This window comes from Bubalus kerabau, chromosome 3 (assembly GCF_029407905.1).
Source record: "Bubalus kerabau isolate K-KA32 ecotype Philippines breed swamp buffalo chromosome 3, PCC_UOA_SB_1v2, whole genome shotgun sequence".
NCBI lineage: Eukaryota > Metazoa > Chordata > Mammalia > Artiodactyla > Bovidae > Bubalus > Bubalus kerabau.
In genome coordinates this window covers 62,984,565-62,999,159 of record NC_073626.1, presented here as the reverse complement: position 1 = coordinate 62,999,159, position 14,595 = coordinate 62,984,565, and the positions used below count along the sequence as shown (strand labels likewise).

Below are 14,595 nucleotides of genomic sequence, written 5' to 3'. Positions count from 1 at the left end.
AAAAGGGAACCCTCTTACACTGTTGGTGGGAATGCAAACTAGTACAGCCACTATGGAGAGCAGTGTGGAAATTCCTTAAAAAACTGGAAATAGAACTGCCATATGACCCAGCAATCCCACTGCTGGGCATACACACCAAGGAAACCAGAATGGAAAGAGACACGTGTACCCCAATGTTCATCGCAGCACTATTTATAATAGCCAGGACATGGAAGCAACTTAGATGTCCATTAGCAGATGAATGGATAAGAAAGCAATGGTACATATACACAATGGGATATTACTCAGCTATTAAAAAAAATACATTTGAATCAGTTCTAATTAGGTGGATGAAACTGGAGCCTATCATACAGAGTGAAGTAAGCCAGAAAGAAAAACACCAATACAGTATACTAACACATATATAGTATATGGCTTCCCTGGTGGCTCAGAGGATAAAGCATCTGCCTGTAATGCAGGAGACCCGGGTTCGATCCCTGGGTTGGGAAGATCCCCTGGAGAAGGAAATGGCAACCCACTCCAGTATTCTTGCCTGGAGAATACCATGGACAGAGGAGCCTGGCGGGCTACAGTCCACGGGGTCTCAGAGTCGGACACGACTGAGAGATTTCACACACACACACAACACATATATATGGAATTTAGAAAGTTAGTAACTATAACCCTGTATGTGGGACAGCAAAAGAGACACAGATATATAGAACAGTCTTTTGGACTCTGGGAGAGGGCGAGGGTGGGATGATTTGGGAGAATAGCATTGAAACATGTATAATATCATATATGAAACAAATCACCAGTCCAGGTTTGATGCATGATACAGGATGCTTGTGGCTGGTGCACTGGGATGACCCAGAGGGATGGTATGGGGAGGGAGCTGGGAGAGGGATTCAGGATGGGGAACACATGTACACCCGTGGTGGATTCATGTTGATGTATGGCAAAACCAATACAATATTGTAATTAGCCTCCAATTAAAATAAATAAATTTATATTAAAGTGGGTTTCCAGAAACAAACAAAAAAATTATATTTCAATTAAGCTTTGGATGCGTATGGTGGTCATGGAGATGTGCCATTAAGATGTCCTATGTGAGAAACTTCCATGGGAGAATAATTGACTGACACTTTTGAGCTACCACTCCTGTGAATCTGAGACCAAGCTGTCCCCAGACTGCTTCAAGGCAATAACTGAGCATGGCAGGGTATTAGTGACAACCCATTTCTGCCTGATGCAGGATTCCTCTAATATCCATAGGATATGCCAATATCTGATCAAATTTGGGCCACGATACAAATCTTAATAGAATGGGTAAATTGGTAACATTAAAGCACAATTTGTTGACCACATTACAGAAACATTAAAATTAATACTAGACTTAGAGAAAGTCCAGAAAATAGATAATAAAAACATTCTGCCAAAGTGACAAAAATATCTAAAACTTAAAAATTAAGATAAATCATATATTATTATCAACTAAATTAAGCTAGTTAGGAAGATTGAAGTTTGTCTCTCTTCCCAAATCGTAGCATCATAATTGCATCATAAACATGAAAAAATGAAAATGAATCATTCAGTTGAAGAGTATTTTAGAAGACAAAAAAATAAGGAGAACAGAAAGAGAGAACCATTAAAAATAAATGGAGAAATTAGAAGGAAAAAAGAAATAATAAATATAATCAAGAGCTGTTTATTTGAAAAACAAAAAAATAGATGAATCATTAGTTAACCTAACAAAAGCAATTTAAAAAGAGATTCAATGAGTAGAAACAGTGACTCCATATGAGTGTTTCTCATGTCTCTTCTACCCTGAAGGTTAATATATCTGTTCCTTCAGAACATCTGGATATGGCTAGCAGCTGGACTGCATGTGAGCTTTGGGCCATGGGAGAGGTCTGAAAGGCAGAGCCAGCCTAAGGCTTGGGCTAAGACCAACATGGATCCCAAAGCAAAAATTGTTAGATCTAATCAATGAATTCAGTAAAATGGCATATACATATACATACATACAATGTAATACTGTTCAGTCATAAAAAATAGAAAATCTTGCTATTTTTAACAACATGGATGGAACTCAAGGGCTTTAGGCCAAGTGAAATAAATTGGACAGAGACAAACAAATGCTGTATGATATTGCTTGCACATGGAATCTCTGTTGGGGTCTTGGACTGAATTCCAATGTGTGTGTGTGTGTGTGTGTGTGTGGTTTCCCACACTACCAACAAGGAATTCTTACATACCAGTAGGGTGTCTGAGAATTCAACTGGATTCTAGAGATAGCATTAGATCCCACAGATTAAAGGTTCACTTCTTCAAGACTACTCCACCTTCCTCCATCCAAAGCCACCTCATTCACGTATAACAAGACATCTTTGTTGCTCTCATCACTTAGGAAATGCCAAGGGTTTTAAGAGCCAAATCCCAGAAACAAGGTTAAAGACCAAATACTAAATATATATTTCCTACTATAAATAACAATATTATAGAATCTTAAAAAAACAAACTTAGAGAAAAAGTGATCAGATTTGTGATTGCCAGAGGCAGGAGGTGAGGGGTGGGGAAAATAGTTCATGAAAGTGGTCAAAAATACAAACTTACAGATATAAGATAAGGACTGAGGATGGAATGTACAGCAGGGTGACAGGAGTTAACACTGCTGTACAGTATATTTGAAAGTTGCTTAGAGAATAAATTCTAAAGGTCCACATCACAAGGACATTTTTTTGGTGTATAACTATGAGGTGATGCATGTCAACTTACTGTGGCAATCATTTTGCAATATATATATGTTGAGTAATTGTACTTAATGCCTTAAACTTGCATGGTATTATATGTCAATGATATCTCAATAAAACTGGGAAAAAAAGAATTTGAGACTATAAAAATATTCAGACTGTGCATCATCCATATAAATCATGTGAAGCAACCTGCCAAGAAAATAGCTTCAATTAAAAAACAAATGAATCAAAACATCTTCCTATCAAGGTTGAAGGGGATGAGTAGAGGAAACAAGCATTAGATAATGAACTTAAAAGTATATATATGCATAAAGTTACACTGAATGTTATGTATTGGGAATGAATAATATAAGGCCAGGGCTTCCCCGGTGGCTCAGATGGTAAACAATCTGCCTGCAACGCAGGAGACCTGGGTTCAATCCCTGTGTTGGGAAAATCCCCTGGAGAAGGAATGGCAACCCACTCCAGTATTCTTGTCTGGAGAATTCCATGGACAGAGGAGACTGGCTGGCTACAGTCCATGGGGTGGCAAAGAGTCAGACATAACACACACAATACACAGTCAAATAATGATCCTTAAAATGGAGGGGACAGTTGCAAGGAATACTATAACATTACAGAAAAAATAGTAATGAAAAGGTTTAGAAAAAGTTTTCTAAGAGTTTCATCTCATTGAGGTGTAGCAAGTAGGAAGTTATAGAGAAAAGAGAGTTTGTTAGTGGAGAAAATAGTTTTGTTTGTTTTTTTTTGCTTTCAAGTAGTAGTACAAAAATATGTTTCTAATTATGTTGCTTGGAGAAAGAAATGAGAGGAACTGATAGAAGTGTAGCAATCTATTTAAATTGCATTTAAAAAGAACAAAACAAAATGAAATTAGATAAGTAACAAAATGAAAAAATTAGATAAATCAGCAAAATTAAGGAAAAAGAAAACATAAATACAATGAAAAACAGGAAACAAAGATTGATGGAATGAATAAAATACATATATTAGTCACTATGCTATATATGAATGAATCGAGTTCACTCACTGGAATATAGATTGGCTCAAAAAGCAAAACTGACATATGACATTTCAAAGAAAAAAATAAGTGGTAAGAGCAAGGGCAAAGAGATGATAGGCATACATAAGACAAGTAAATTAAGAATGACTTGATGGATGTAAGAAAGTGTATAATTTATTATAACAGCAAAAATAAGGCTAAAGATGGACATTATACCATAATGAAAGATGTAGTTTATGATAAATGTAACAATAAAGCTAGAAAACCCTTAAATAGTAGCTAAAGATAAAAATCAATATATTTAGGGATACGATGATAAGTTAGAAGAATTTTATTTCAGTCAATTTGAGAATTGGACATGACTAGTAGACAAAAATTAGAAAGGAAATTAATTAAATTATCTTTAAAACTTGACTTAGTGATTATATAAGATCCTTATATCCCTAGATATTATGACTTTTTTCATTTTTTCTGTCAACTGGTTAAAATTAATCATATATTGTCTACAAAAGTGCATTTGAAAGTATGGAAGGTCTTACTAAGCAATTTTCTGATCATATTCACATAAAGTTAGAAATAAAGCATCATTGAAATATTAACTACCTGAAAATTAATAATTACTTTGTTAAATATTCCTTTGATAAGAAAGGAAATTAACTGAGAAATTATAAAAGATCTAGCAAACAAGGAAGAAAAAACAATGCTTCCTACTCAAGCCTAACAAAGAAACTCACTTTTATTAGAAGCACACACACACACACATCCAAAGAAGAACAGAAGGAAGCTGTCGATGAAGGTAAAAGTAGAAGTTAATGAAATAAAAGACAAGGATAATGAGAAAGAATAAATCGATTCAGAAATTTGTACTTAGAAGACATTAATATAGTAGACAAGTCTCTTGGAAACTTGAAAAGAAAGAAACAAGAGGTGCATAGTCACAGTTATTAAAGGGATCTTGAGATGGAAAAATATATAAATCTATGGGAACTAATTTGAAAAGTATGAAATTAATTGTTTACTAGCAAGATATAAACTAACAAAGGAATAAAGTGAAAATCTTGAATAAATCAATTAATGCTGACAAGATTTAAAGATTGCTTAATTTACCACTGGAAATGGAATAAGGACCAGATGGTACTATTAACTCTAAAGAAATAAAGAATTTCAACATTATTTAAACTATTTATAAGCGCAGAAAAATCTGGAACTTAATTTATTTATGCTGTCAACGTAGTTTCAAACACTACTATGTTACATGTGTGAATTGTAGTAACACACACAAAGAAAAACTACTGATCAAATGCCAATGAGTACAGAGGCAGAAAGTTTCAATAACGTATTTATAAATAGCTCCAGCAGTGTGAGATGAGTGCAATTGTGGGGTAGTTTGAACATTTTTTGGCTTTGCCTTTCTTTGGGATTGGAATGAAAACTGACCATTCCCATTCTGTGGCCACGGCTGAGTTTTCCAAATTTGCTGGTATATTGAGTGCAGCACTTTCATAGCATCATCTTTTAAGATGTTTTTTTTTGGGGTGTGTGTGTGTATGTGTGTGTGTGTGTGTGTGTGTGTGTGTGTGTGTGTGTGTTGTGTCAAACTATTAGTCTTTAAGCACTTACTTAATTTCTTAATGTCACTTAACCTTGTTAAGTTCTTATTCCACTTCTGAGGTCCTTTTGTAATTTATACTTTTCAAAAAAAAAATCATGTCTTCCATCTCAACTTTCATATGTATTGACATAAATCTCCTGGTGTCAAACAGCTTAAAACTTACTGTTCTATTCTTTGCAACATGACATGGGATATATCAAACCCATTTCCCCTGTGCCGGCCAGCTCCCTTTAAGGCTGTGCCAACAAGGAGAGTTTCCTGGAGGGAAACTAGAAAGCTGGAGAAAACAATGGAAAAATGTCCCTATTTTTCTTTTTCTTCCTGCTCCTGTCAGTACCACTATAGCAGTAGGTTGTTTTTTGTTTGTTTGTTTGATTTAAGCCATAGCAATAACAGTTGGTTCCAGTTTGCATTGTCCCAAATCTCCCAAACCAGTCTTGGTGTACCCCTTGACACATACCAACACTGGTCTACTAGCACCCCAGCTCAGATTTCTGGATCTTCCATGATGGGTTTTCCTTCTTCAAGCTTCTACATTTTACCAACATCAGATTTACCCTTTGTCTCTCCACCCTCAGGGTGATAATTGTTTACTGTTTAATACCTCTATGATACTTCAATGACCTGTTTTTGATTCCAGGACTCTAATGTCTGATTTACAGTTCTTTATATTAAATGTTCTCTGTTAGAATAACAGTGGTTCTGTCTCCTGACTGGAAGACTTCTCAAATTTATTATAATTCTTTTCATTTTTTCAATATCTATAACTATATAACCATTGTCTTTCAGAGGTGTTTTTCCTTTCATTTTTCTTCATTTCGATTGTTATTTATTTTTAATGCTATAGCTTGTTTTTAATTTTGCTTTCAAACTGTGGTGCTGGAGAAGACTCTTGAGAAACCCTTAGACTGCAAAGAGATCAGACCAGTCAGTCCTAAAGGAAATCAATCCTAAATATTCATTGAAAGGACTATTGCTAAAGCTGAAACTCTAATACTTTGGCCACCTGATGCAAAGAGTGACTCATTGGAAAAGACCCTGAAATTGAGAAAGATTGAAAGGAAAAGGAGAAGAGGGTGGCAGAGGATGAGATAGTTAGGTAGCATTATTGACTCACTGGACATGATCTTGAGCAAACTCTGGGAGATAATGGAGGATAGAGGAGCCTGGAATGCTGTAGTCCATAGGGTCACAAAGAGGCAGACACGACTTAGCAATTGAACAACAACAAATATTTTTATTTTAGGTATATAATTTTACATGAATAACTGAAATAATACACTGCATGTGAAGCTTTGGAGTACCATCTCTTCATTTTCATTTTACTTGCCACTACTGCCTGCCCCTCTTACACTCTTCCACCCATGGCAGCCTTTCCCCATCCCCACCTTCACATGGCCCTCGCCTGGTCCTTCACAAAGGCAAGGACCCAAATTAACAATCTCATATATATCTGTAATGTTCACCACGTCCATATAATTATACATAAATATTTAGCTGTTTAACTCTATTTTTTAAATCACTATATATGATTAGTTAGTTACAACTTTATTTTTAAAACATTCCTCATTCAATGGAAACTAACTTTGCTTCTAGTTTTTTCCCACTACCCCTCTTATTCTCCTTGATAACTTCCTCATATTGAAATGCCCTTACTGGCCTCAATAACTATTCATTATACATTTGCAGGTACAGTTCTAGTTAGGTTCAGTTCAGTCACTCAGTTGTATGCGACCCCATGGGCTGTAGCATACCAGGCTTCCCTGTCTATCATCAGCTCCCAGAACGTGCTCAAACTCATGTCCATGTAGTCAGTGATGCCATCCAACCATCTCATCTTCTGTCATCCCCTTCTCTTCCTGCCTTCAATCTTTCCCAAAATCAGGGTCTTTTCTAATGACTCACCTCTTCACATCAGGCGGCCAAAGTTGGAACTTTAGCTTCAGCATCAGTCCTTCCGATGAATATTCAGGACTGATTTCCTTTGGGATGGACTGGTTTGATCTTGCAGTCCTAGGAACTCGGGAGAGTCTTCTTCAATACCACAGTTCAAAAGCATCAATTCTTCAGTGCTCAGCTTTCTTTATAGCCCAACTCTCACATCCATACACAACTACTGGAAAAACCACAGTTTAGACTAGATGGAGATTTGTTGACAAAGTAATGTCCCTGCTTTTTAATATGCTGTCTAGGTTGGTTATAGCTGTTCTTCCAAGGAGTAAGCATCTTTTAGTTTCATGGCTGCAGTCACCATCTGCAGTGATTTTGGAGCCCAAGAAAATAAAGTCTGTCACTGTTTCCATTGTTTCCCAATCTATTTGCCATGAAGTGATGGAACCAGATGCCATGATTTTGGTGTTTGAATGTTGAATTTTAAGCCAGCTTTTTCACTTTCTTCTTTCATCAAGAAGCTCTAGTTCTTCTTCACTTTCTGCCATAAGGGGGGTGTCATCTGCATATCTGAGGTTACTGACATTTCTCCCTGCAATCTTGATTCCAGCTTGTGCTTCATCCAGCCTGGCATTTTGAATGATGTACTTTGCATAAAAGTTAAATAAGCAGGGTGATAATATACATCCTTGACGTACTCTTTTCCCTATTTGGGACCAGTCTGTTGTTTCATGTCCAGTTCTAACTGCTTCTTGACCTGCATACAGATTTCTCAGGAGACAGGTCAGGTGGTCTGGAATTCCCATGTCTTTCAGAATTTTCCACAGTTTGTTGTGATTCACACAGTCAAAGGCTTTGGCATAGTCAATAAAGCAGAAATAGATGTTTTTCTGGAACTCTCTTGCTTTAAAAAATATTTATTTATTTTAATTGGAGGCTAATTACTTTACAATATTGTGGTGGTTTTTGCCATATATTGACATGAATCAGCCATGGGTATACATGTGTCCCCCATCCTGAACCCCCTCTCACCTCCCTCCCCATCCCACCCCCCAGGGTCATCCCAGTACACCAGCCCTGAGCACCCTGTCTCATGCATCGAACCTGGACTGGTGATCTATTTCACATATGGTAATTTACATGTTTCAATGCTATTCTCTCAAATCATTCTACCCTCACCCTTCTGCCACAGAGTCCAAACAATTAAAAATCTAAATGTAAGATCAGAAACTATAAAACTCTTAGAGGAAAACATAGGCAAAACACTCTCTTGCTTTTTCTATGATCCAACAGATGTTGGCAATTTGATCTCTGGTTCCTCTGCCTTTTCTAAAACCATCTGGAAGTTCATGGTTCACATACTGTTGAAGCCTGGCTTGGAGAATTTTGAGCATTACTTTACTAGTGTGTGAGATGAGTGCAATTGTGCAGTAGTTTGAGCATTCTTTGGCATTGCCTTGCTTTGGGATTGGAATGAGACTGAACTTTTCCAGTCCTGTGGCCAGTATTGTTTTCCAAATTTGCTGGTATATTGAGTGCAGCCCTTTCACAACATCATCTTTTAGGATTTGAAATAGCTCAACTGGAATTTCATCACCTCCACTAGCTTTGTTCATAGTAATACTTCCTACGGCACATTTGACCTAATATTCTAGGATGTCTGGCTCTAGGTGAGTGATCACACCACCGTGATTATCTGGGTCATGAAGATCTTTTCTGTATTGTTTTTCTGTGTATTCTTGCTACCTGTTCTTAATATCTTCTGCTTCTGTTAGGTCCATACCATTTCTGTACTTTATTGTGCCCATCTTTGCATAGTTTTTTTTTTTTTTTATCAAACACTGTAAATGAGCAGTAAAACTATTATTTTTTTCTGATTTTAGTCAAATCCTTAGGATCACAAAAAGTGCCTAGTGGCTCAATGGTAAGATCCACCTACCAATGCAGAAAGCACAGCAGATGAAGGTCCCTCCCTGGGTTGGGAAGATCCCCTGGAGGATGAGATGGCAACCCACTCCGGTATTCTTACCTGGGAAAACCCCTGAACAGAGGAGCCTGGTGGTCTATAGTCTGTGGGGTTGCAAGAGTCAGACACGACTTAGTGACTAAACAAATTATAAGTATACACAATAGTTAATTTTGTGTGTAAACTTGGCTAGGTCACAGTACCCAGATACCTGATCATACACCGGTCTAGATGCTACTGTGAAGGTATTTTTCAGATGAGATTAACATTTATTTAATAGACTTTGAGTAAAACAGATTACCCTCCATTATATACGTGGGCCTCATCCAATTAGCTTAAGGCCTTAACAGAAAAAATATGGTGTCTTGAGGAAGAGGAAATTCTGCCTCCACACTCTTCAGTCTTAGCCATAACATCAGCTTTTTTCTGGGTCCCCAGTCTGACAGCCTGTGCTGAAGATTTTGGATTTTCCATCCTCTACAATTATGTGAGCCTATTCCTAAAGATAAATCTCTCTCTTTATGTTACATACACATCATACTAGTTGTGTTTCTCTTGAGAAATCTTTATAATGCAGTATATTTAAATGTGAGGCAATTGTTACTATAGTTCAGTTGACAGATAAGATCAGATCAGATCAGTCGCTCAGTCGTGTCCGACTCTTTGTGACCCCATGAATCGCAGCACGCCAGGCCTCCCTGTCCATCACCAACTCCCACAGTTCACTCAGACTCATGTCCATTGAGTCAGTGATGCCATCCAGCCATCTCATCCTCTGTCGTCCCCTTCTCCTCCTGCCCCCAATCCCTCCCAGCATCAGAGTCTTTTCCAATGAGTCAACTCTTCGCATGAGGTGGCCAAAGTACTGGAGTTTCAGCTATAGCATCATTCCTTCCAAAGAAATCCCAGGGCTGATCTCCTTCAGAATGGACTGGTTGGATCTCCTTGCAGTCCATTGAGTTGGAGAAGACTCTTGAGAGTCCCTTGAGACTCTCAAGAGTCTTCTCCAACACCACAGTTCAAAAGCATCAATTCTTCGGCGCTCAGCCTTCTTCACAGTCCAATTCTCACACCCATACATGACCACAGGGAAAACCATAGCCTTGACTAGGCGAACCTTTGTTGGCAAAGTAATGTCTCTGCTTTTGAATATGCTATCTAGGTTGGTCATAACTTTCCTTCCAAGGAGTAAGCGTCTTTTAATTTCATGGCTGCAGTCACCATCTGCAGTGATTTTGGAGCCCGGAAAAATAAAGTCTGACACTGTTTCCACTGTTGTGTCCAACTCTTTCAGACCCCATGGACTGCAACAAGCCAGGCTTTCCTGTCCTTCATCATCTCCCAGAATTTGCTCAAACTTATGTCCATTGAGTTTGTGAAGGTGAAAGTGAAAGCTGACTCTTTGTTACCCCAAGGACTATGCAGTCCACAGAATTCTTCAGGTCAGAATACTGGAGTGGATAGCGTTTCCCTTCTCCAGGCTCAGTTACTAAAGAATCCACTTGCAGGAGACCCCAGTTCTATTCCTGGGTCAGGAAAATCCCCTGGAGAAGGGATAGGCTACCCACTCCAGTATTCTTGGGCTTCCCTGGTGGCTCAGCTGGTAAAGAATCCACCTGCAATGTGGGAGACCTGGCTACCCACTCCAGTATTCTGGCCTAAAGAATTCCATGGACTGTATGGTCCATGGGGCCGCAAAGAGTTGGACATGGCTGAGTGACGTTCACTTCCCTTCTCCAGGGGATTTTCCCAACCCAGGGATGGAACCCAGATCTTCCACATTGCAGGTGGATTCTTTACCAGCTGAGCCACAAGGGAAGCCCAAGAATACTGGAGTGGGTAGCCGATCCCTTCTCCAAGAGATCTTCCAGGAATTGAACCGGAGTCTCCTGCATTGCAGGTGGATTCTTTACCAACTGAATCATCAGTTGGTAAATCATACTGACTGCTGGAAAAACCATAGCTTTGACTATACAGACCTTTGCAGGCAAAGCAATGTCTCTGCTTTTTAATACACTGTCTAGGTTTGTCATTGCAATTTTTCCAAGGAGCAAGTGTCTTTTAATTTCTTGGCTGCAATGTGATTTTGGAGTCCAAAGTGATTTTGGAGCCCAAGGGAAAAAACATAGGTTTGACTACAGGGACTTTTGTCAGCAAAGTGACATATTTGCTTTTTAATATTCTGTTCATGTTTGTCATAGCTGTCCTTCCAAGGAGTAAGTGTCTTTTAATTTCACCACCAGACAGATCCATAAGTGACTATTGTTTCTGTTTTGGCCCAGCTGCTTCATTCTTTCTGGACTTATTATTAATTGCCCTCCACTCTTCCCTGATAGCATATTGGACACTTTTTGCCTTGGGGTGCTCATCATCTGACGTCATATCTTTTTGCCTTTTCATATTGTCCATGGGGTTTTTGCAGCAAGAATACTGGTTTGCATTCCCTCCTCTTGTGGACCACATTTTGTCAGAACTCTTTACTATGACCCATCCATCTTGGGTGGCCCTGCATGGCATGGTTCACAGCTTCATTGGCTTATGCAAGTCCCTTTGCCATGGACAAGGCTGTGATCCATGAAGCGGGGAGAGGCAATTAAGCAACTCTAAATGTTATTCTCATTCTCAACTCAAACCCTATCCCTAATGTTTTCCAGTATAACTACAAATTAAAATTGGTAGACTTTTTTTCTCTTGTCAAAAGTATGAGATCAGTGTCTCTAACTCAGGATGTTTGGTGTTTTGGGCGACATATAAGGCCCTATTCTCAAGGCATCTGTTTTGCCATCAAGGACAGCTCCTGGTTTTAGAAAATTTGTGGCTCTGAGTGTTTTTTTCCGAGAGAGGAATTTTCAAGGCTTGGCATAAATATTTTGATCCATTTTAGGAAGAGAATAGGAGTCAGGGATTGCTTAAGTTTGTTTTGCTTTTTAAATATTTGTGTGTATTTTGTATTTTCTTGTTGTGTACTCAAAAAGTTTCCAGTTATTCACTATTCTGTTTAGTCTTAAAAGAAGTGAAAAACTATTCCAGTTACAAAGGTAATTACACTTCTGTTTACACAAAATAGTAAAAAGGATGAAGCAAATTTACATGAGGACATGAAGTGGGGAAATGAATATACTTTGAGTTGAATCTGTTTTTTAACTTTGAGATCTTCTGAATGAAAGTTTTGGGGTCTTTGGTCAATCACTTGTTGGCTTAAAGCTCAACATTCAGAAAACTAATATCATGGCATCTGGTCCCATGGGAAATAGATGGGGAAGCAGTGGAAACAGTGTCAGACTTTATTTTGGGGGGCTCCAAAATCACTGCAGATGGCGATTGCAGCCATGAAATTAAAAGATGCTTACTCCTTGGAAGGAAAGTTATGACCAACCTAGACAGCATATTCAAAAGCAGAGACATTACTTTGCCAACTTGCCATTGTAGTCAAGTTGAGTTGTAGTTGTAGACTAGTACTTGCCATTACTAGTCAAGGCTATGGTTTTTCCAGTAGTCGTGTATGGATGTGAGAGTTGGACTGTGAAGAAAGCTGAGTGCCAAAGAATTGATGCTTTTGAACTGTGGTGTTGGAGAAGACTCTTGAGAGTCTCTTGGACTGCAAGGAGATCCAACCAGTCCATTCTAAAGCAGATCATTCCTGGGTGTTCTTTGGAAGGAATGATGCTAAAGCTGAGACTCCAGTACTTTGGCCACCTCATGCGAAGAGTTGGAAAAGACTCTGATGCTGGGAGGGATTGGGGGCAGGAGGAGAAGGGGATGACAGAGGATGAGATTGCTGGATGGCATCACCAACTCGATGGATGTGAGTTTGAGTGAACTCTGGGAGTTGGTGATGGACAGGGAGGCCTGACGTGCTGTAATTCACGGGGTTGCAAAGAGTCGGATACGACTGAGTGACTGAACTGAACTCAAGTGAGATGAGTGCAGTTGTACAGTAGTTTGAACTTTCTTTGACATTGCCTTTCTTTGAGATTGGAATGAAAACTGATCTTTTCCAGTCCTGTCGCCACTGCTGAGCTTTCCGGATTTGCTGACATATTGAATGCAGTGTTTTCATAGCATTATCTTTTAGGATTTGAAATAGCTCAACTGGAATTCCATCACCTGCATTAGCTTTGTTCATAGTGATGCTTCCTAAGGCCCAGTTACTTCACATTCCAGGATGTCTTCCTCTAGGTGAGTGATCACACTGTCATGATTATCTGGGTTGTGAAGTTCTTTTTTGTATAGTTCTTTGTATTCTTGCCACCTCTTCTTAATATCTTCTGCTTCTGTTAGGTCCTTTTCTGTCCTTTATTGTGCTCATCTTTGTATTAGGTGGTTGGTTCAAAGGCTTCTGTGAGTCTATATCTATTATGTATGTGTTAGAATTATTTCCTGTTTTCCAGAAAGAGCAGTCTGTGGAAGGCAAAAGCCATAAGTAAGTTTATCTCTAAAGCAGAGTCTCAGCCTGTGCACTGCTGACATTTTTGGCTTTATGGCTGGATAAGTCTTTATTGTGGAGTGCTGTCTTGTACATTGTAGGATATTTGGCACCATCCTTTGCCTCCACTCTGATGTCAGTAAGCATGACCCATCTTCTATTCAGTGTGGGGGAACTATATATAGTAGGTTGAGAACCAATGTTCAAAGCAGTTGGTGTCTGTACTCATGAATCCATGCAAGCTGTGTAAAGGAGTTTATCTGTCAAGTGGGTCCTTGAAGGATGAAATAATAAGTTGGAGAACTACTGTCAATGAAGTTAAACTCATGTTTATGAGATCTCTTTGAGCAAGGTCATTATCTACATATGTTATGTACCACATAAATCCAGGCTCTGCCATTCAAAGCACCTCTGAAACTGTGATATCAGCTGGAGTTGGGCAGAATTCTGCTATAGCCCTGGGACAGTCACCTGAACTGTATAGTCTCTCATCTTTTGACACTGCTGTATCTAAGTGTTCTAATTTCAGTGAGTCTTATTCTTGAAAATTTATTAATACTGACCGAAATTTCTTTTCACATTTTAATGTGTGATTTTTTTTTTTTCACCTTGTCTCACATAGGATGTGCCTAGTTAAAAAAGTATTCCCTGGGTATATTTCTTGATGCATCTTAGGAGCCTTCCTTTTAACAAGTGCCTATTAAGATGTGTGAACCAGTATTGGAGGCACTGGAAATACTGGAAATAAGATAATGTAGTTTTAGAGATGGTTGGATAGTATCACCAACTCAATGAACATGAGTTTGAGCAAACTCTGGGAGATTGTGAAAGACAAGGAAGCCTGGCATGCTGCAGTCCATGGGGTTGCAAAGAGTTGGACATGACTTAGGGACTAAAAATCAACAACTTGAAATATGGGTTATGGAAGCTGGCAGAAGTTAAATAAACAACATATACATTGTC

The 14,595-nt window shown here is 38.6% G+C and overlaps 1 non-coding gene across 1 annotated transcript; it reads left to right on the top strand.

The window, feature by feature from the left end:
• The first annotated feature begins 416 nt into the window (after window positions 1-416).
• TRNAY-GUA (transfer RNA tyrosine (anticodon GUA)) lies at window positions 417-488 on the top strand. The gene has a single exon. It is a non-coding gene; the product is annotated as a tRNA-Tyr (tRNA).
• Window positions 489-14,595: the final 14,107 nt, after the last annotated feature.